General features: G+C 37.6%; 1 long non-coding RNA gene across 1 annotated transcript; it reads right to left on the bottom strand.

Moving 5' to 3' along the window:
* Window positions 1-6,085: 6,085 nt before the first annotated feature.
* On the bottom strand, window positions 6,086-20,299 carry LOC149065281 (uncharacterized). Its single transcript, XR_016195647.1, has 3 exons — window positions 19,366-20,299; window positions 12,212-12,379; window positions 6,086-6,575 (listed from the first exon to the last, which is right to left on the bottom strand). It is a non-coding gene; the product is annotated as an uncharacterized LOC149065281 (long non-coding RNA).
* Between the last annotated feature and the right edge of the window lie 1,695 nt (window positions 20,300-21,994).

Raw genomic sequence — 21,994 nt, 5'->3', positions numbered from 1 at the left:
GAAGATAAGATGCCTTCGATCGGTATGCTCCCTGGAAGATAAGATGCCTTCGATCGTAGTTCAATGAAGGGAGGGAGAAAATTAGCGATATTGAATAGGTAAAGTTCCTCCATGAAGAAAAGAAAAACACTGACAGCAGAAAAGCGCGTGAGACCGAGGTTTTTTTTTCCTAAAAAAGTAGAAAAAGTGACCTGGGCCTGAAAATACCTAATAAAAGTGACCAGTTTCTAAAAAAGTGACTTTTAGTGAAAAAAGTGACCCATGCTAAGCCCTGTATACAATAAAGCGCAATACGTGATGCACAAAAATATTCCACAATACACTCCCAACACATAATACGATATGTAATGAGAGCAATTGTGATGCGCAAAAATTCCACAACCCCGTCAAAGGAGAAACACCAGCAACATGAGTTCATATACGTAATAAAGCGGAATAAGCAATGCAAAAGACTTCCACAATATCGCCCAATATGAGATACAATACATAATAAAGCGCAATACGCCATGCAAAATGAATTACACAATACAATACACCCCCACGCGATAAAATATGAAATATAGCGCAATACGCGATGCAAAAAAATTCCACAATATGCCCCCAACATGTGATACGAGTTACAATATGTAACAAAACGCAATACACATAGAAGTTTCACAATACCACCCAATACAAGTTACAATATACAATAAAGCGCAATACGCCCCCAACATGTGATATGAGTTACAATACGTAATAAAACGCAATACACAAAAAAGTTCCACAATACCACCCAATATACAATAAAGTGCAATATGCGATGCACGAAAATATTCCACAATACACCACAAAAGTTTCACAACCACGTCAAATGAGAAACACCTGCAAAACGAGTTCATATATGTAATAAAGCGCAATACGCCATGCAAAAGAATTCCACAATATGCCGTCAACATGCGATATGAGTTACAATATGTAATGAAACGCAATACACAAAAAGTTCCATGATACCACCCAATATGAATTACAATATACAATAAAGCGCAATACGCCCCCAACATGTGATATGAGTTACAATACGTAATGAAACGCAATACCAGACGTGCCAACTTTTGAAATCTAGAAATCCGGAGATTCTCTCGAGGGGGAACACCCCCCCCTACCGACACTCATAGACTCGATCAAAAAAAAAATTCGGAATTTTTTTTTAAAATAAATTAAGAAACAGTTACATTTCCCCCCCCCCCCTCCCAAGGCAGGTTCTGCATTGCCCCTGAGAAGAATAAAATTCCATGTCAGTCTTTCCATGCGGAATAGAGAAATCACATCTACATAGTATTCATAAATCATAAGTATTTCCTTTCGTGGATGCGATCAGTGATTGATAATCTTGGGTATATGAATTCTTAAAAGCTTCATATTTAGCTGTATATAGCTTTAAGTTTTATATTTTCTTTCTGAAGATGTTTATTTGGAAGAAATGATTAAAAAAAATTCAAATTACAAAGCTGCGGACAAAAAAACCTCCTTGCCGCACGGCTGTTAATGGAATACAATAACGATTATGCAGGAATTTCAGCAACCAAGGTCATGCACCTGAATAAATAATTGCCGATAAACGCTACGAAAATGAAGTCGCATCTTTGCCAAAAAAATTCCACAATACGCCCCAACATGTGAAAGGAGTTACAATGCGTAATAAAACGCAATACACAAAAAGTTCCACAATACCACCCAATACGCGATGCAAAAAAATTCCACGATACGCCCCCAACATGTGATATGAGTTACAATACGTAATAAAACGCAATACACAAAAAAGTTCCACAATACCAGTTACAATATAGAATAAAGTGCAATATGTGATGCACAAAAATAATCCACAATACACCCCCAACAAACAATACGATATGTTGGGGTAAATCGAGAAGCTATCCATTCTTAGAATAAGACAACCATAAGTATTCTTTATGGGCATTGCATAATATTTTATCATGTGTATATATTGTTGGTAATTTGTGTTAATTGCATTTTTAATTGGGTTGCTGTATTTTTGAAACATATGACAACCATATTTTTATGGGCATCTTTTTATCAGCCATCTCGTTGGGCATTTTGCCTGTTGTGGCGTTGTATTTGTATTTGATATGTAATAGAGAGCAACTGTGATGCACAGAAATCCACAACCCCGTCAAATGAGAAACACCCGCAACACAAGCTTATATACGTAATAAAGCGCAATACACCATGCAGAAGAATTCCACAATATCGCCCAATACAAGACACGATACGTAGCAATGCGCCATGCAAAATGAATTACACAATACACCCCCAACATGCGATATAATATGAAATATAGCGCGATACACGATGCAAAATAATTTCACAATACGCCCCCAACATGCAATACGAGTTACAATACGTAATAAAATGCAATACACAAAAAAGTTCCACAATACCAGTTATAATATAGAATAAAGTGCAATATGTGATGCACAAAAATATTCCACAATACACCCCAACACACAATACGATATGTAATGAGAGCAATTGTGATGCACAGAAATTCCACAACCCTGTCAAATGAGAAACACCCGCAACATGAGTTCATATATGTAATAAACGATGCAAAAGAATTCCACAATACGCCCCAACATGTGATACGAGTTAGAATATGTAACAAAACGCAATACACAAAAAAGTTCCACAATACCACCCAATACAAGTTACAATATAGCGCAATACGCCCACAACATGTGATACGAGTTACAATATGTAACAAAACGCAATACACAAAAAAGTTCCACAATACCACCCAATACAAGTTACAATATAGAATAAAGTGCAATACGCGATGCAAAAAAATTCCACAATACCAGTTACAATATAGAATAAAGTGCAATATGTGATGAACAAAAATATTCCACAATATACCCCCAACACGATATGTAATAGAGAGCAACTGTGATGCACAGAAATCCACAACCCCCGTCAAATGAGAAACACCCGCAACACAAGTTCATATAGCGCAATACACCATGCAAAAGAATTCCACAATATCGCCCAATACAAGTACGTAGCAATGCGCCATGCAAAATGAATTACACAATACAATACACCCCCAACATGCGATATAATATGAAATATAGTGCGATACACGATGCAAAATAATTTCACAATACGCCCCCAACATGCGATACGAGTTACAATACGTAATAAAATGCAATACTCAAAAAAGTTCCACAATACCACCCAATACGAGTTGCAATATAGAATAAAGTGCAATATGCGATGCACAAAAATATTCCACAATACACCCCAACACACAATACGATATGTAATGAGAGCAACTGTGATGCGCGAAAATTCCACAACCCTGTCAAATGAGAAACACCCGCAACATGAGTTCATATATGTAATAAAGCGGAACATGTGATACGAATTACAATATGTAACAAAACGCAATACACAAAAAAGTTCCACAATAAAGCGCAATACGCCCCCCAACATGTGATACGAGTTACAATATGTAACAAAACGCAATACACAAAAAAGTTCCAGAATACCACCTACAATAAAGTGCAATACGCGATGCAAAAAAATTCCACAATACGCCCCAACATGTGAAAGGAGTTACAATGCGTAATAAAACGCAACACACAAAAAAGTTCCACAATACCAGTTACAATATAGAATAAAGTGCAATATGTTATGCACAAAAATATTCCACAATACACCCCCAACACGATATGTAATAGAGAGCAACTGTGATGCACAGAAATCCACAACCCCGTCAAATGAGAAACACCCGCAACACAAGTTCACATACGTAATAAAGCGCAATACACCATGCAAAAGAATTCCACAATGTCGCCCAATACAAGTACGTAGCAATGCGCCATGCGAAATGAATTACACAATACAATACAATACACCCCCAACATGCGATATAATATGAAATATAGCGCGATACACGATGCAAAATAATTTCACAATACGCCCCCATCATGCGATACGAGTTACAATACGTAGTAAAATGCAATACTCAAAAAAGTTCCACAATACCACCCAATACGAGTTACAATATAGAATAAAGTGCAATATGCGATGCACAAAAATATTCCACAATACACCCCAACACACAATACGATATGTAATGAGAGCAATTGTGATGCACAAAAATTCCACAACCCAGTCAAATGAGAAACACCCGCAACATGAGTTCATATATGTAATAAAGTGGAATGAACGATGCAAAAGAATTCCAAAATACGCCCCAACATGTGATACGAGTTACAATATGTAACAAAACGCAATACACAAAAAAGTTCCACAATACCACCCAATACAAGTTACAATATAGCGCAATACGCCCACAACATGTGATACGAGTTACAATATGTAACAAAACGCAATACACAAAAAAGTTCCACAATACCACCCAATACGAGCTACAACATACAATAAAGTGCAATACGCGATGCAAAAAAATTCCACAATACGCCCCAACATGTGAAAGGAGTTACAATGCGTAATAAAACGCAATACACAAAAAAGTTCCACAATACCAGTTACAATATAGAATAAAGTGCAATATGTGATGCACAAAAATATTCCACAATACACCCCCAACACGATATGTAATAGAGAGCAACTGTGATGCACAGAAATCCACAACCCCCGTCAAATGAGAAACACCCGCAACACAAGTTCATATAGCGCAATACACCATGCAAAAGAATTCCACAATATCGCCCAATACAAGTACGTAGCAATGCGCCATGCAAAATGAATTACACAATACAATACACCCCAACATGCGATATAATATGAAATATAGTGCGATACACGATGCAAAATAATTTCACAATACGCCCCCAACATGCGATACGAGTTACAATACGTAATAAAATGCAATACTCAAAAAAGTTCCACAATACCACCCAATACGAGTTACAATATAGAATAAAGTGCAATATGCGATGCACAAAAATATTCCACAATACACCCCAACACACAATACGATATGTAATGAGAGCAATTGTGATGCACAAAAATTCCACAACCCTGTCAAATGAGAAACACCCGCAACATGAGTTCATATATGTAATAAAGTGGAATACGCGATGCAAAAGAATTCCACAATACGCCCCAACATGTGATACGAGTTACAATATAGAATAAAGCACAATACGCCCCCAACATGTGATATGAGTTACAATGCGTAATAAAACGGAATACACAAAAAGTTCCACAATACCACCCAATACGAGCTACAACATACAATAAAGTGCAATACGCGATGCAAAAAAATTCCACAATACGCCCCAACATGTGACAGGAGTTACAATGTGTAATAAAATGCTATACACAAAAAAGTTCCACAATACCACCCAATACGAGTTACAATATAGAATAAAGTGCAATATGCGATGCACAAAGATATTCCACAATACACAATATAATTCACAATACAATACGTGACCAGTGAGTTGCGAAGCACAATACTCAATGCACATAAAGTTCCACAATGCTGTTGAATACGAGTTACACCAGCACCAAGACATCTATGCTACCCCTCCCCCGCCCGCCATAACGAGTTACAATATGTAATAAAGTGGAATACTGCCCAATACAAGATGCATCCTCAACATGAGTCCCAATACGTAATGAACCAAGACATGTATAACAATCTGTAATAAAGAGTAATACACTATGCAAATAAAAATTCCACAATATCGCCCAATAAGCGATACCAACACAAAGGCCACAACAAGCAAAACGCTCAACTAAGCGGCCGAAAAAAAGATGCCCTCAATGTCAAATATCACAAAACTACAACCCAAAATATGAGAAATTATCACGAATTATAAAACTATTAGACACTAAAAAAAAGTTATAAAAGTTAACGATTATGACGATACCACACAGTGCGACACAAACAAATCAGCACATAATTTTCACATTGAACGTGAATCTTTTCCTACAGCAGATAACATGATTCCACTGTATCAGAAACAAAGAAAAAACCTTTGTTAGCATTCATTGTTCAACACAGGTTAAATGTAATAAATGATTAATAGCCCCTCCAAGGGAATGTCCCCACAGTATTAAAACAAAAACAATTTACCCTACTTCTCTTTCCTAGTGTAATCATATTGCTTACCTTGAAGTCTTGTTGGTATAGGTCACCAGTAAATTATAACTCAAAACAACGCAAGAGACCAAGAGCGACCAATGCCTCCGATTCTCTTGGCGGCTGGTCGAATTCTGTTTTATGCTGTACAATCACAAAAAATATATAATCATCACAAGTATTTACACAGCTGATAGCGTCACAAAATGCAAACACACCCAAAAGAAGGTTATGCATTGTTCGATTAAAAATGTATCCAGTGGTGATAACTGAAATAATGCGATCACACAATGTTCAAAACACGGGCGAGAAAATTTGAATTTGATAACAGACACAAAACAGTACCAGTTTGGTTCCAAAAAACAGTTGCTAGAGATGTGGTGTAACCCTGAAAAAACATTCTGGATATAAGTCTGCAAACCAAAGTTGAGGGTGGTAGTTTGTCTTGTCCATCATGCTCCTGATCAAGAAAAAGATGAAACAAGAATAAGAAACTATTATATTAATCTAAATATACATAAAATTGATTTTCTCTGTGTGTTTATGTTTTCTATATAAATCTACAATTTTAGATTGATCGTCATCAAAATTTTACATATATACCAAATGGGACCCAACTTGAACGATAGGCTACTTTAAAAGTTCACCAGAGCAGGGAAAATGCCCGAAATGGGCAAAAATTGTTGAGCAACAATGGTTTCTGGGCCTCAACAATAACTTTCGGAATGTTTATTTAGTTGGGTAGTTCTCTCTCTCTCTCTCTTCCCCCCCCCCCCCAGCAATGAGTTTCAGATGTGTATATATGTCTTTAGACATATTGTATGTCTGCTACATTTTCATTCCTCCCAGTAATGAGGCTTTTTGAATAGATACCAGAATCATCATCAGCAAAGGAAGATCCTTGAAATGAGTTCGCTTAGAGATACGAAGCCCAGAAAATTAAATATGAAGTAATTAACCAGACCTACTTTTTAGTTGGATATCCATGCGATAACATTGATTTCAACTTTTTATTTATATCTTCTCAAGCATGAAAATTAATGTCTATATCATCTTTCAATATTCAACTGCATAAATTCATATAGTTTAGGATGTTTTAAAATTAAGTAAAGTATATTGAAGAAATTCCACAGCTTTAATTAAGAATTTTTTTAAAGCAGAAGCATGCAAATGGATAACTTGAAGTTCAAGGGGCGAATCAAAATACCTATAGCGCCCCTCAAAAAAGGGGAAAAAATACAGATTGTTTCAAAAAGAATCACCAAATTTGAAATGATTATATTACAAAAAAATATTGAAAACTAGCTATCATACCCGGTGCTCCACGGGTTTTCTTCAATGTTGATTTTTGGATCACGTGATATCTCCCTCTTTCTTTGAGGGACATACAAATCGTGTCTAAGTTAACCAATATGGTACCTTCCTACGCGACTCATGAAAGAAACAAATCTAGATTTAAAGAAACAGAAATGAGTATACAAAGTGTTTTAAAAAGAATCATCCAATTAAAAAAAAATTGTAACTATTCAGCTTTTAATCAGTTTTGATCGAATAATTAGGTAGAAAGAGGGAAATCCTGAGTTTCACACAGTTGCCACAACAGGTAGTGCTAATGCTTTTCTTTCGGCCCCCACTTCAGTGTTTGTCAAGATTGGCTTTTCTCACAATTAAAAACAGATTCGGATGACTTAATTTTCCAGCAGGATGGGGCACTACCACACTGGAGAGCTTGGATGTCCAAAAATTTTTGAACAATCGCATGGATCAGCCGTGCAGGACCTGATGATTCAGTTAAACATCACTGCCCTCCAAGATTGCCGGACTTAACAGTGTGTGATTTCTTCTTTTGGGGGTTTATGAAAGACTAAGTTTATGTGCCTCCCCTTCCAGCTACACTAGCCGAACTAAAGATACACATAACAGCAGACGTGGATGCAAACATGTTTGCAAAAGTTTGGGACGAATTTGACTACCATATAGACATATATATGCCGTGCATCCCAAGGTGGACATATTGAACACCTTTAATTTGGTTAGTAGAAAAACTTTGATTAGCCATGTAATATAAAATTAATCTTAAGTGTCTATGTTCAATATTTTTCGTAATATATGCATTTCAAATTGGGTGATTTTTTTTGACACCCTGTACTTTGCAAAATTAATCTGTGCTGCTTTGATGCTTTAAAGTGGTTCTTATACTATTCTGGGGAGGTGCAGATCATTGTTAACTAGAGCCACATCCAATGCATTTCTAAGATACTGTATGTAACGAGTGCCTTTTAAATCACCACCATATATACTTATCCGGGTTCTTTGCGAGGAAATGAGTAAATATGCTTGAAACTCGCTAGTCTTCTTTGCTTCTCGTTTCCCCACGCAAAAACTAAATGGGACAACAGCAACAGAGTTCAGCTATACAAAATTCAAGAGGCTTAACGCAAGTCTATCCAATGTACTGGCCTGTTGGCGGTTTCCTGCAGGTATGACTTTCGTTGCTTTTATCATAAATCATGCAATCTGCCATCTTATTCTAATCAGGCAGGGCTGTAGCAACTTTTTCTGGAGCACCACTGAAAGGAATATTATGTAAACGTGTAAATTTTCTAGTGGGGGGGGGGGGGAGGAGGGGGCCACCATTTTACTCTGTGCGCTAGTGCAGTGTCCCAGTTCTGCCAGCCAAAATATGGGCCTGATCAGAGGTGGATTTATGGTTTTAACACCAGTGTGCAACACAAATTTTGCTGCCCTTCTATTATTCTAGTCTAATTTCCTTCACCACTCATTTCTCGAATTCGCCACCCTAGGTTATAGCCCACTACCACTTCTGTAAATGCTTGCATAATTTTTTGTAATTTCTCTATTACACCTGGTATGCATGTAGGAACGTAAACTTTGTTAATAGTATATAGCATATAGATGTATGTTAATAGTGTTTGCGAGAGAAAAAGCGTAATTCTAAACCCAAATCCTGTTTTAACGAATACTGATATAACGTAAATCTCATTGTAATAAAAGCTTTTCTAATCCTCAAATTTAAATAGGAACAATGCATTGTGAATTCTGCAAAAAGAAGCATCAAAAAGAAGAATAACGAATTTAAAGCGAAGTTACTGAAAAATTGTTTAAAAATTACCTTTTCTTAATAGCTAACAGAAACTATCATTTTTGAAAAACAATAAGAAAAAAACCCCCCAAAAACAGAGCTCCATCGGTCAGAGCTAAATCCAACTTTATTAATGTCTAAGTGCACTTCCTGCTGTTTGCCTCCAATTGTCGAAGGCACTAAACAATTCTTGCATCATTCTAGCACTCCATATTCTTCATTTATAATGTATATGAAATCATACTACATATCTGAAATGCCATATTGTATTCTAATTGTATACTTGATCACAGATGCAGAATTATTGATATATTTATCAACCTTTTTTTTCTCTTTTTTTGTTTATCTGTTTGTTCTGTCCTTAAAATTGCATTGTAATTACTCATCGGTACTTCGTACTCATCAGTACAGATCCACGGGATCTCTTGATGAATTTGTTTTATTATATACTATTTCATGTTAAATAAAGTTTCCAAAAAAAAAAAGTTTCTGAAAATCAACAAGAGTGCAGAATGTTCCTAAGACACAACTCCAGATCTCGTAGGGGACGGAAGCAAAATTTTTTTTGCTCTCAAATGCTAGCCTAACTTAGCTTTCTACGGCCCGTACTCAGTCGGAGCCCAAACCTCTTCATTAGCAACCTAACTTAATTCTGTCTAAAACTTTAACTTAATATCTTTAGATGTCTAAAAAACTTAAATTTCGATGTTTTCTCCACGATATTACGATGGCCCCCCCAAATCTGGAGATGGACTGAAGTCGTCCAGCTATCCGAGGACGCCAAAGCCGATGTCTCAAAATGGGCTGACGCTGCTAGGAAACTACTCAAGTTTTCAGAACGGCAATTCTTCTCCTTCCAGAGAATGAAAAAGAATGCTAATCTCCATAGGACTTGCAGAGGAGACCCCATACTACGTAATATCTATGGGCTAAACAAGAAAAAAATCATATGTTCGTACCCACTAAACATCGACATGGTTCAATGGGAAAGTTTCCAGGAATTACTAGAAGTCGACAACTACGGCCTGGTCTTCACAAAATTTCAGATAAACCACGCTGATGATCTGAATTGCAAAGAGTTCCTGAAAATGCAGACCCTACATTCCAGGAAAAAAAAACAGGGAATTCAGGAAAAGGAAAAGCCTCGAGAGAAGCCAAGAGAAGAGACACAAACATCTCACCACAGCATTGCACCTTCCGAAGTAATGCAACCAAGCAACCTATAGCAGTATGTCTGCATTGACGAGGCCCCGCCTACTCCTGAAGCTCGGGTCGGTTCTAGCCTGGCGGCATAAAGACGTGCAGAAGACGGCGAAGAACGTCGGAGGCAGCAGCGCAAATATGGGGTAACTCAGAAAAGCTCCACCCTGTCACTAACGATGCTTTAAACCGACCAATCGCATCCCGAGTGCTCCGGAAGAAAGCCGCCAAGTAAAGAAAGTTTTGCCCGAGGAAATACGTAGAGAAGGCGACTGGTTCAAGCTTGCCCCTCCATTGAAAAGTATGCAAACACAATTTTGAAGCGATACATCTAAAAGGCAGTTATAAAATTATGTTGCAAAATTTCCGTGATCACAACGCAGTCTTGAACTTGTGTTGTAGCGAAAACATTGATGTGCTAAACTTCGCAAAAGATGAAAAAAGTACAGCCAACTTTGTACTAAGAGGCCTAGACGAAACCACAAGTGAACGACATCCAAAATGAACTCGTTAAATTGGGTTTCAACATTCTGAACATTTTTCAAACAACATCTAAGCAGAGAAACTTTAAGAAACAACGTCTCGCTATGTGGAAAATTACCACCCCCAAAAGACGAAAAAACCACCAAATTTGCTGTCGTCTCCGACACATCGTCTTCAGAATCGCACCCTTCAAAAAAAAAAGCCTAACAACATTGAGCCCAAAAGGTGCACACGATGCCAACAGTGGTCGCACAAGACAAGTGACTGTGAATTCCCCCAAAGGTGCATAAAATGTGTGATTTCTCATCCTGACTCGCCGTGCGGAAATGTCGCAGGAAAAGAGACTCCGGTGTGCATGAACTGTGGAAAAAAAGGAAATGTGTCGCTTTTAAGGAAGCTGCCAAAAAATTATGAGCCGAAAGCGAACGCCCGGCACCAAAGCGCAAACAACCGAGCCTGAGGTTATTTGTCCCAAATTTAACTGTGACAAAATCTGCAAAAAATTACAGCGACACCACTTTTCTGTCCCGGGCAGTTTGGGAAAAATTCAACAAGACCTGGAATCCGCCAAGCCCCAGTGACCAAGAAGACAAGTCCAGCAGTCCAAATCCGCCTGAAAAGACTGGAAGCCACGCAGACACCAAGAAAAACTCTGGTGAAAATCGCCCAAAAATAGTGGTGAAAAAAGCAAAGTCCAACTTTACGGACTTCAGTGGTAAATGGTCTACCGACTTGGAAGAAAACTTTGAAAAAAAGACACCGCAAGCTAGCTTGAAAAATTCAAAGTCCAACTCGGACTTCCGACCATCTACAGACTTGGGAGAAAACTTAGTAATTTCCTCGAAACCGACAGCCATGAGCAGCAAAACCTGATGTCGAGTCACCCATGGCAACATCTGCAGACAACACTGCGGAATCTTCGGCTCGGTGGTCAGTCATAATTCTATGTTCGAAATGTATGAATTTGCTAAGTCATGCTTCGAGGATATCATGAGGATGAACTCCAGAAAAGATAGGAGAGCTATCATCGATAATTTTCTCGTTGAAGCGGGGAATATCTTGGTGAAAGACTGACCATCATGTCAGTCTCTCACTGAACTTATTTTATTTCAGGAATTTTTATTTACTCAGATTTTCTCAACTTTTCTGGATTTCCTTTCACCCAACTTTTTTCTACATGAAATCAAAAAATTTCTTCTCCAAAAAATTTTTCTCAAAATAATAATAAAAATTTTTATTTTATTTTTAACTTCTATTATTATTTTCTGAACTTTGAAAAATAACACCATAATTCGATCTCTATATTTTACCTTCTTGTAACTAATGATATCGATTACAGGTCCAGCCAATCCTAGACACGAATCGCACCGACCAATCCCGTGCGAGCAAAAGCGAAGCCAAACCTTGTCGCATTCGAGCTTTCTTCACAGAGAAGCATTAATCGTAATAACATGAGAAAGTTGCTGCCGGCATTTCACCTGCAAAAATTAAATTTAAATTTAAATGACCAATAGACCATTTTACCAATTTTGACTTAAAAAATTTTCCCCCACATACACGCACTCATTTTTACACATACAGCTATGAACTCGTTTTTCCCTTCATACTATGTAGTCCCCGAGGCTACAATTTGTAAGCCCTTAGGGGCCAGGCCCGGGAAAATAAATTCCATTCTGGTCTGGTGTAGAACGTTCCAAAAATGATGCCATAAAATGGCTTGTGGGGGAGGTAGGGGCAGAGATGACGACATTTTGCTGACAGGGGGGGGGGGTGTGAAAAATGGCTAAAAATTTGCTGACGGGCCATTGAAATACTTGAATGATCCCTTTCTTCTTCTGCTCCCAAACATTTGTATAGCTTCAGATGGCTATTCGTGGCAGAGATAAAACAACTTCACCTATAGTATTTTATTCCCTAATGGTCAACAACACAATGAAAACGCAAACCTTATGCAAGGCCCAATAACAAGAAAATTCAGAAATGAGCTGTTAATAGTACTCTGATTTGCATATTTCCATTGATTTTCTTTCATACAGGGCTCTCTAAGTGAGAATAATTTCCCAAACCCCATGCAAATTACCAATTCCTTCAAATTGAAGAATTTTTTATATCAATTATGGGATGCCCTGTATATGTGTGTGATGTTTTGAAAAAATTGGACATTTCATTTATTTAAAAAAGTGTTGTACAGACAAGACTGAAAATACCTATGCCTAGTGAAAATAGATGTCCTACTCAATAATATACAAAAACTGAGGGCTGCTACAATTAGAATTTTAGAATTGTATGGCATATAGTGTTTACTACTTGAAACAGATTGAGGAACATTGGCTCATTACTAGAGCCCAGATTCTATGCACTAAAAAAATTGTGAAATATGCTCTAAAACTACCCACTTAAAAATGCCAAAATACGTACCAAAAAAGAGAAAATATAAGTCAAATAAATAACCATGCAAAAAAAAAAACATGTTTTTAAAATGCATTTCTTAGAGCACATTCATTTAAAAAAATATATCCCCATATATGTGTATATTACATAGGCAATAACTTTTACATATTTTTATTTAGGCATTTTTAATTCCTAGTTAGTCGTAACTGCTCAGAAACGAAATACCAGTAACTAAAGAATTTTGAAGCTACACTGCTCAAAACAATTAGGGGAGCAAGCAAAAAAGTGAAGAAAACCGTGCGAGACAGTACACGCGTATCAATGCGCAATACAGAAAAAAGACGTAAAAAAATTTGGAATTAAGCTTTAATTCTTTGAAAATATGGAAAAAACATCAAAAGATGATTTAGGGCAACAATTTGGTTACATGTAAACGATAAAAAAAAGTACTATTTAGACATGATGCATGAGTTTTAATAGGGCGTGTGGTCTCCTCGAACAGCTAAGACTGCTGCATACCTGTTTGCCATGGATGCGATGAGGTTATCGATCAGACTTTGGGGAATACTGCTCCACTCCTCAAGAAGTGCAATCTACAAGTCTCGGACAGTAACAGGCGGCCTTGGTCGCGCAGCAATGCGTCGTCCGAGCATGTCCCAAACATGCTCGATTGGATTCAGGCCAGGAGAGCACGCTGGCCATTCCATACGCTGTATTGTTTCAGCTTCAAGCATGTTCTCCACCAGACGAGCTCTATGCGGTCGGGCATTATCATCCTGGAAAACAAAGGAATCTCCAATGGCTCTAGCGTAAGGGATGACATGAGGTCACAGTATCTCGTCTGCATACCTTCGGGCCGTCAAAGTGCCATTCCAAATGATATGCAGGTCCGTACATCCGCCTATGCTGATTCCACCCCATACCATCCAACCAGCTCGTCTGTATTGTGACCTTTCACGAATGAATGCTGGGTTATTTCGAGTGCCCCTGTCCCTCCATACCAGAACACGTTGGGTGTCACACTGAATCGGGACTCGTCTGTAAACAGCACTTGGCTCCAATCATGTTGCTGCCAATCTGGATGTTCAGCAGCCCATCTTCGGGCCGCATGGTGGCGTGGGGTCAACGGAATGCAGACCATTGGCCTACGTGCATAGAGCCCTCTCTCATGAAGCCGATTATGTACTGTTTGGCTGGACACCCTTCGTCCTGTTGCCAAGAGCAACCGTCTTTGCAGCCGCGTAGCATTCTCTGTTCTGTTCCGACGGGCTGTTAACCGTATATACCGGTCATCAGTTGCTGTAGTGGCGCGTGGCCAACCTTACCCTGGTTGACATCTAACATTTCCTGTTTCTTGGAATCGATTCCACAGCCTTGCAACAACACTTATGGCGACTCCAACAGCGTCCGCGACACTACGTTGCGTTTGCCCGGATTCCAGTCTGCCTATAACACGCCATGCCATGGATTCCGGTAAATCATGTTGTTGAGACATCCTCAAGTCACCTTGTCTCAAAAAAAAGTACTGCGCAATCAAATTTCACAGTTACGGCAGTAAAACAGACATTTCTACAACATCCCGATTTCTGCCCTTATCTCCTTTTTCTGGTTTTTGACGTCATGAACTTTGATTTGCATATGAAGTTTTCTTCTTCCGTTTCTTGCTAGGCTTTAAATTATGGATGATTCATTTTATGTTACTTATCGGTATACATCTTTGCGTAATTTTGTTAAAACCATGTGCTCCCCTAATTGTTTTGAACAGTGTATTTCTAAAAAAAAAAATTAATACTTTTGATGGTATCTACAGAAAATATTTTGGACTTTTACCAGGGCTGGAACTAGAGGGGGTCGGGGCGAGGGCAACTGTATAGGGTAACAAAATTTAGGGTGTGGCAATTTTAGGTGGAAACAAAGAAAACCATCATAAAATTGTTGAATTTTGAAGTTAAGGGCAGTGGCAAACAGGGTCTCAACTAGGGAGAGCAGGAGGTTCTGGTGTCTCGGGCACTGAATGAGAATGGGATGCCGAATTCACACTTTCACTGCTTCTTCTATATTACAAGGGATGCCAAAATCCCAGCCTGCCCTGGGTGACAAAATATCTAGTTGCGGCCCTGGTGGCAAAAGTCCTAGTTACAACCTTGCTTTTTTTAGCATTAATGCACATAAATGCATAAAATCAAAGAATTCTCAGAATAAGTGCATATTTTTGAAGGTTTATAGAAGTTCAATCACTTGTTTTTATATGTTTTCAAAATAATATTGCTCATAATATTTACATAACATCATTTTTCCCCCTGCAGGTGGGATTTAATGAATTAATAGAGATCTTTGCAATATGTTGTAAATAACAATCGTTTTAATCCCACCTGCGGGGTAAAATAAATGATATTAAGTAAATATTATCAGGGTTCATACAAAATTTTCAAAATGAAAAGTAAGGAGTTTTTAAGGACTTTTTAAGGAGTCATGGCAAACTTCATAACTTACAAGTTTTACAGCAAAAAAAGGGGCGGGGCACATATGCAAATTTATTTTTAATTTGCAAACATGTTTTCCCTCTTCTCAAAAATATAGATGTAGAAGTGGTTCAAAAATTACAAGTTTTGATTTGTTACCCAGCATCATAAGAATTCATAAAATAATCAATCCACATACATGCTTTCTGTCACCACAAAAGTGTTCTTTGGTAAAACTTCAAGTATTAGACAAAAATATAACTCATAACAGCATCACATAAATTATAAAAATTCTAAAAGTGATATTCATTCCCCCTCCAATTATTCAAAATAAAAACCACAGCCGACAAAGATTTTTCTTATAAAATTATTTATATTTGCAGCAACTCTTCAGGGTTCATACAAAATTTTCAAAATGAAAAGTAAGGAGTTTTTAAAGTGTCATGGGGCCACACCCCCTCCGAAAAAAAAATTGCACCACTAGACAATAAAAGAAGCCCACAAGTGAATTGATTTTCATTTAAATGTCTTTTTTCTTTAATTTCTGTTTCAATGTTTCCAAGATTTCAACTTTCAGAATAAAGGGTATGATGGGTAGGAATTTTAGCTGAAAAGGAAGAGATATGCCGTGACTGTATGCGCGAGTAACAAGCGACAAGAGAACACAAATTTGAACAGTAACAGAGCATGATGATCAAGATTAGGTATTGAGAAGTGTAGTAAGAAAGAAGAGAGAGAGTTGCGGTAGTATATAGTATTAAAATGATTTAAAGAAATCGGAAGTGATGTACTGAGTTTGCAATAAATTTTGTTTTTATCTTGCTTGAGCTGTGGCCACTTCTGCCAGAGAGATACAAATACAAAGCCACAACAGGCAAAAGCCCAATGAGGTGGCTGAGAAAAAGATGCCCATAAAAATATGGATGTCATACATTTCAAAAATACAGCAACCCACTTAAAAATGCAATTAATAAAAATTATAAACAATATATACATGTGATAAAATATTATATAATGCCCATAAAGAATGGGCAGATGTTAACCAAATAAGAGTTAAATCACTGTAAACTGTTTATGAAAATATGCTCATAAGCTACACAATAACAAAATCAATTTCTATACAATGTTTTTCTTTTTTCCAAAAAAGCCACAAAAAGGAATTTTAAGAAAACTCGTCCAGTTTTTTCTTCTATAAGTCATGACAGCTTCACGTGATCTGCATTTGTGAATGAGTCAAAATTTTTTTATTAAAAATTAAATATTGGGGAAAAGTTTATGAACATAGCTATACTGGGAGGAGGGGCAAAGCCTTCTTGCACCCTTTGGCGGCAACACCTTTTTCTCTTCACATCATATCTTGTTTATTTTGTCCCACTTCATCAGTGATATGAAAAGTGGCATTTGAAAGCACCAGCTTACTGAGGAATTTTACAATCTTAAAGCAACAAAAAACCAATGAGATTCATCAAGCACCCTTCCAAAATGGGTCAACTTCCCTCATGAGGGTCCCCAGCCTGGAGTCCCCACCCCATGAGTACCACAAAAAATTGTAATTCATATTCATTTTACCAACGACTAAAATCCAAGAGCCCCCAACCAAGGAGCGGGAAGTCAATATGCAGATTTTTGCATGGGCCCGATACATTGATTTATAGCAAACTTTTACTGCTAAAATTACAAAAGGCTGAAGCTGGTTTTCGGTGGTTCCCAACTTCAAGGTGCGAATGCGAGCCGATCTCTGCTTTAAAAAGTCTCTCCATAGAGAGCAAGAGACCTACAAAAGAGTACAAATGTAATTCAAAACACATCACTAACTTCACTTCTGAAATATAGATGACAGCACTGAAAAATCAAACACTACATATGCACTCAGACTGTTAGGCGCACACACACACTTCCCACACAACTCCCTATAACTCCCTAGATAGTAAATTGCCCATAGATGGTAATAGACCTGAATTGTGCTTGGTTTGAATGAAAGAAAGCCCCCTCCCCAGGAAATCACTCACTCAAAAAATCTGGGAATGTGCCGCGGGCAGCTCAATCGAAGTAAGAATTTGCCACAAGCCACTTAATTCATCTGTAAGTGTACCGGCGCCACTTGAGGCAGGCCACATTTAGGCCATGTGTTGAGCACATGTATGATCTAAAATAAGGGACTGTTAAAGTATTACGTCAGCAAATTTTCAGCAATTTTTGACTCGCCCCTCTTGTCAGAAAAAGTCAGCAAAACTCTCACACTCCCCCATCAGCGCTCTGCCCCTTCCTCCTAACGCTTATTGGTGGAATCTGAATTTGAATTGGGGGCTTCCTCTGTGATGATCAAAAATTTATTTTTTTAATCCACAAAATATTTTTAAAAAGAATTGTAAAAATATTTTTTACAATTTCAAAACAAAATATCTGTATATGTTATTATAATCAATTTTTGTTAATTTCAATGCTATTTGAAGGCTAAGAACCCAAAATTGCTCAAGAAATTCATTGCGACCCTACCTCTCTAAGCCCTTGGTAACCCTTGATTCGCAGTAAACATTCGGTCTGTGCGGACCAAATGTGGCCCTGGCGTTATGATGTGGCCTGTCCCTAAATCTATTTTTGTAACATTGAACCAAGTGACACATTTACAGATCGCTTAAGTGACTCGTGGCACAATTCCAGACTTTTTAAGCCATCTGTGGCACATTAAACGATCCCTTGAGTGAGAGGAAAGCTGCGAGGTCTGCACTCAGTATACTGCGTAATATAGGAGGTTCGAGACATCATTTCGCCGCATAAGTAAAAACTTAAAAAAACTTTCTCACCACTGGGCATGGGGGAATTTTTGGCTACTGGTTCAGCGGAGTGATGTCGTTCTACAGACCATCGATTTCCAACGCTGACCAGTTTGCGACATAGGCAGGAAAACACGTAAAAACTAGCGATTCGGTAAAAAATCGTATTTTTAGAAGCAAAAGCGTATAATCGTATTAATTTACTAAATACGACAAAATCGTAACGGTTGGCAGGTATGCACAACCATTGGATGTTCCAATCCCATACCCTGCTTTTACATTTCCTATTACAAAGGGAGAGAGCGTTTTTTATTTCTCTTTTCTTCCTCTTTATATTCGGGAGAAGCCTCCTCTTATTTTTCTAGGCAATGCTATTCATCACCATGGGGAATGCCTATTCTAAGAAAGATCATCCCTTTACAGAAAAAAAAAAAAGAATTTTTCAGGCGCGGCTACAAAAAGTAAGGAGTTATAAGGGCCCTTCCAGAGGGAAATGAAAAGTTAAGAGTTTTTAAGGAGTTTGTAAGGATGTGCGAACCCTGATTAAGAGCAATACCATTTTGAAAAATTATTTACAAAAACTGATTGAGATTCAATAAACCTCCAAAAATATGCACTTATTCCGAAAATTCTTTAATTTTATGCATTTATATGCATTAATGCTAAAAAAGGCCAAAATATACAAATGCATATAACCCTGGCTCTACTCATAACTAAGAAAAAGAAATCACACTATTCCAAGACATTTAAAACTACAAAAAGCCAGAGAGAAAGGGGGGGGGGGAATTAAACAATGCCATTCAAAAATATGATATAACAGATTTCACAAATACTCACCCAGCCATTTCAAATATCCTAATAATTGAGAAACTTTTAGAACCACAGTGATGAAATTAGAATGATATGATTCCACTTTATGACCATCAAATATCTTGATGAATAACAGATGAGAACTTTCATACCAAACTTTTTCATCAGCAACTCAATAGTATTTGACAAATGGAAAGAAAACAAACAATGTGAGACATGGCACCAACAAAAACATAGAAAAAGATGAAAAGAAAGCTTTTATCTATCTCCTTCGTACAACAGGAGACAACACAACCCAAAAAACACAAATCACAAGAAAAGAACACAGGCATCCATCCCTTTCATACAAAAAAACAAAACAAAAACAAATCACAAGACAAGGACAACACACACATTCATCCCTCTTTCATACAACACAAAAAACACAAATCACAAGACAAGGACAACATACACATTCATCCCTTTCACACAACAAAAGACATCACAACACAAAAAACACAAATCACAAGACAAGGACAACACACGCATCCATCCCTTTCACACAACACAACACAAAAAAAAAAAAAAACAAATCACAAGACAAGGACAACACACACATTCATCCCTTTCACACAACAAAAGACATCACAACACAAAAAACACAAATCACAAGACAAGGACAACACACGCATTCATCCCTTTCATACAACACAAGACAACACACATTCATCTCTTTCACTCATGAGTGCACAAAAAAAAAAACCCCACAAATCACAAGACTAAGACTGTGCACACATCATTTCCTTTCACAAAACATGAGACATGATAACACAAGATCATAAATTCAGTATATAGCACATACATAATTGTAATGAGATATGATCTCCTCTCATCTTTTGAATGACAATTCACAGCTGGTTTGTGGATTCGAAAAACCTGAAAATAAAATTGTGTTACAGCAAATAACTAAATACATGCAATCACATCTCAGTAACGTTATGGTCATTTGATGCATATGAGGACAAATTAGACCGATAACTATGGTATACAACTGATTTTCTCTGCAGTTTTTCTCTTTTCATAACTCTGTTCTAGGTCTTGTTAGCTCACGCTTGAAAGACATGAAAATGACATTGTTGGTGTTTTTTCGTCGATTCATGCAAATTTAGTTTTACGTCACAAGAGTGGCGTTATTTTCTTCCCACAAGCCTTGTGTATATATACTTGTTTTTAGACTGAATAAATATACATTGCTCCCATTCGCTTTTTTGACTCTGGATCGTTTTTTGTAGTTGTTTTCACTGATAGTTACGAACCATGAAAGTGGTCGATCCTCGACAATTGGTAGCAGAGCGTGGTTCTTTAGTTTTCGTGGTTCGGAAGTACTAAAGTAATCTGTACTTAAATTATATATTTGAAGCTCTGTTTTTTGGAAAATAGTTTACTTCTCGGAAGCAAAGCTGACCTTGGAAAGTGAATGGCGTCGGCAGAAGAAACAAGTGTGTTTAAATTTCGAAGATTAAATCGTGATAATTTCAAGGAATGGAAATTCAACATGAAGATGCTTCTCATGAACTATGATGTGTTTACCATTGTGGATGGATCCGAGCTCAAGCCTCAAGAAAACAAAAAAGAACTCAGAGTGTGGAGAAAACGGGACGCGAAAGCATTGTCAACGATATGTCTCCTCATTGACGATGATTTAAAAACTCTGTGAGTGAAGCCACAACAGCTAAAGATGCCTGGGGCATTTTGTGTGGTGCTTTTGCTCCAACGACCCGTGCTAGAATTGCCACTCTACAAACTGAATTCATGAACTGTCAACTGAAATCTGACGAAAGCATGTCTGTTTTCTTGGGTCATCTTTTGAGAGCTGCTAAAGAATTGGAATCGGCGGGCAAGATTGTAGCAGATGACGAAATTGTGTACCAAATGTTATCCAACTTGCCAGAAAAATATGACAACATCGTAATACAAGTGTATCAACTATCGGATAAGGACTTCCGAAAACGTACGCAAAGCATTGATATCGGAGTACGACTGTCTTCAACATCGTGGAAATCAAGATATTTCGAGTGACTCTCCACAGACAGCATTCCCGATGGAAAATCGGAAATTCAGATTAACTTGTTTTGGATGTGGTCAACCAGGACATTTGATAAGACATTGTCAACAGTCAGGAAAACGGCAGAAAGCGTCAAGACGGAAGAGTGAATTCAAGATGAGACCTCGGCAAGCTGGTGAACCTCAAGAATCGAATCGTGCTACTGGTCCAAGTGCAACTTCATTTCTAGCTGGTGCATTATCGATTGACTCAAACACTGTAGAATTTGCGGTTGATACAGCAGCGACTGATCATTTCTGCAATAACAAGACATTGATCCGAAATTTTATAGATCTCAAAAATTCAAAGGCTACAATTGCAGAGGGAACAACAGAAATATGTGGGCGAGGAGATATCAAGCTGGAGGTTCATCAACGTAAAGGTAAAGAAATTTTACTGCTCAAAAATGTTTTGTATGCCCCAAATATGACTAGGAACTTGATTTCTGGTAGATTAATTGACAAAGCTGGTTATTCGCTTGTTATAAGGAATGGTAAAGCAGTGATCAGAAAGCCAAATGGCAGATTTTTTCTAGGAATACCTTTAAAAGATAATTTATATATTTTGACTGCG

Source organism: Pholcus phalangioides, unplaced genomic scaffold (genome assembly GCF_987345545.1).
Source record: "Pholcus phalangioides strain wild (caught in Gottingen) unplaced genomic scaffold, Ppha-v1.0 ptg000040l_1, whole genome shotgun sequence".
NCBI lineage: Eukaryota > Metazoa > Arthropoda > Arachnida > Araneae > Pholcidae > Pholcus > Pholcus phalangioides.
This window is presented reverse-complemented; position numbering and strand designations above follow the sequence as displayed.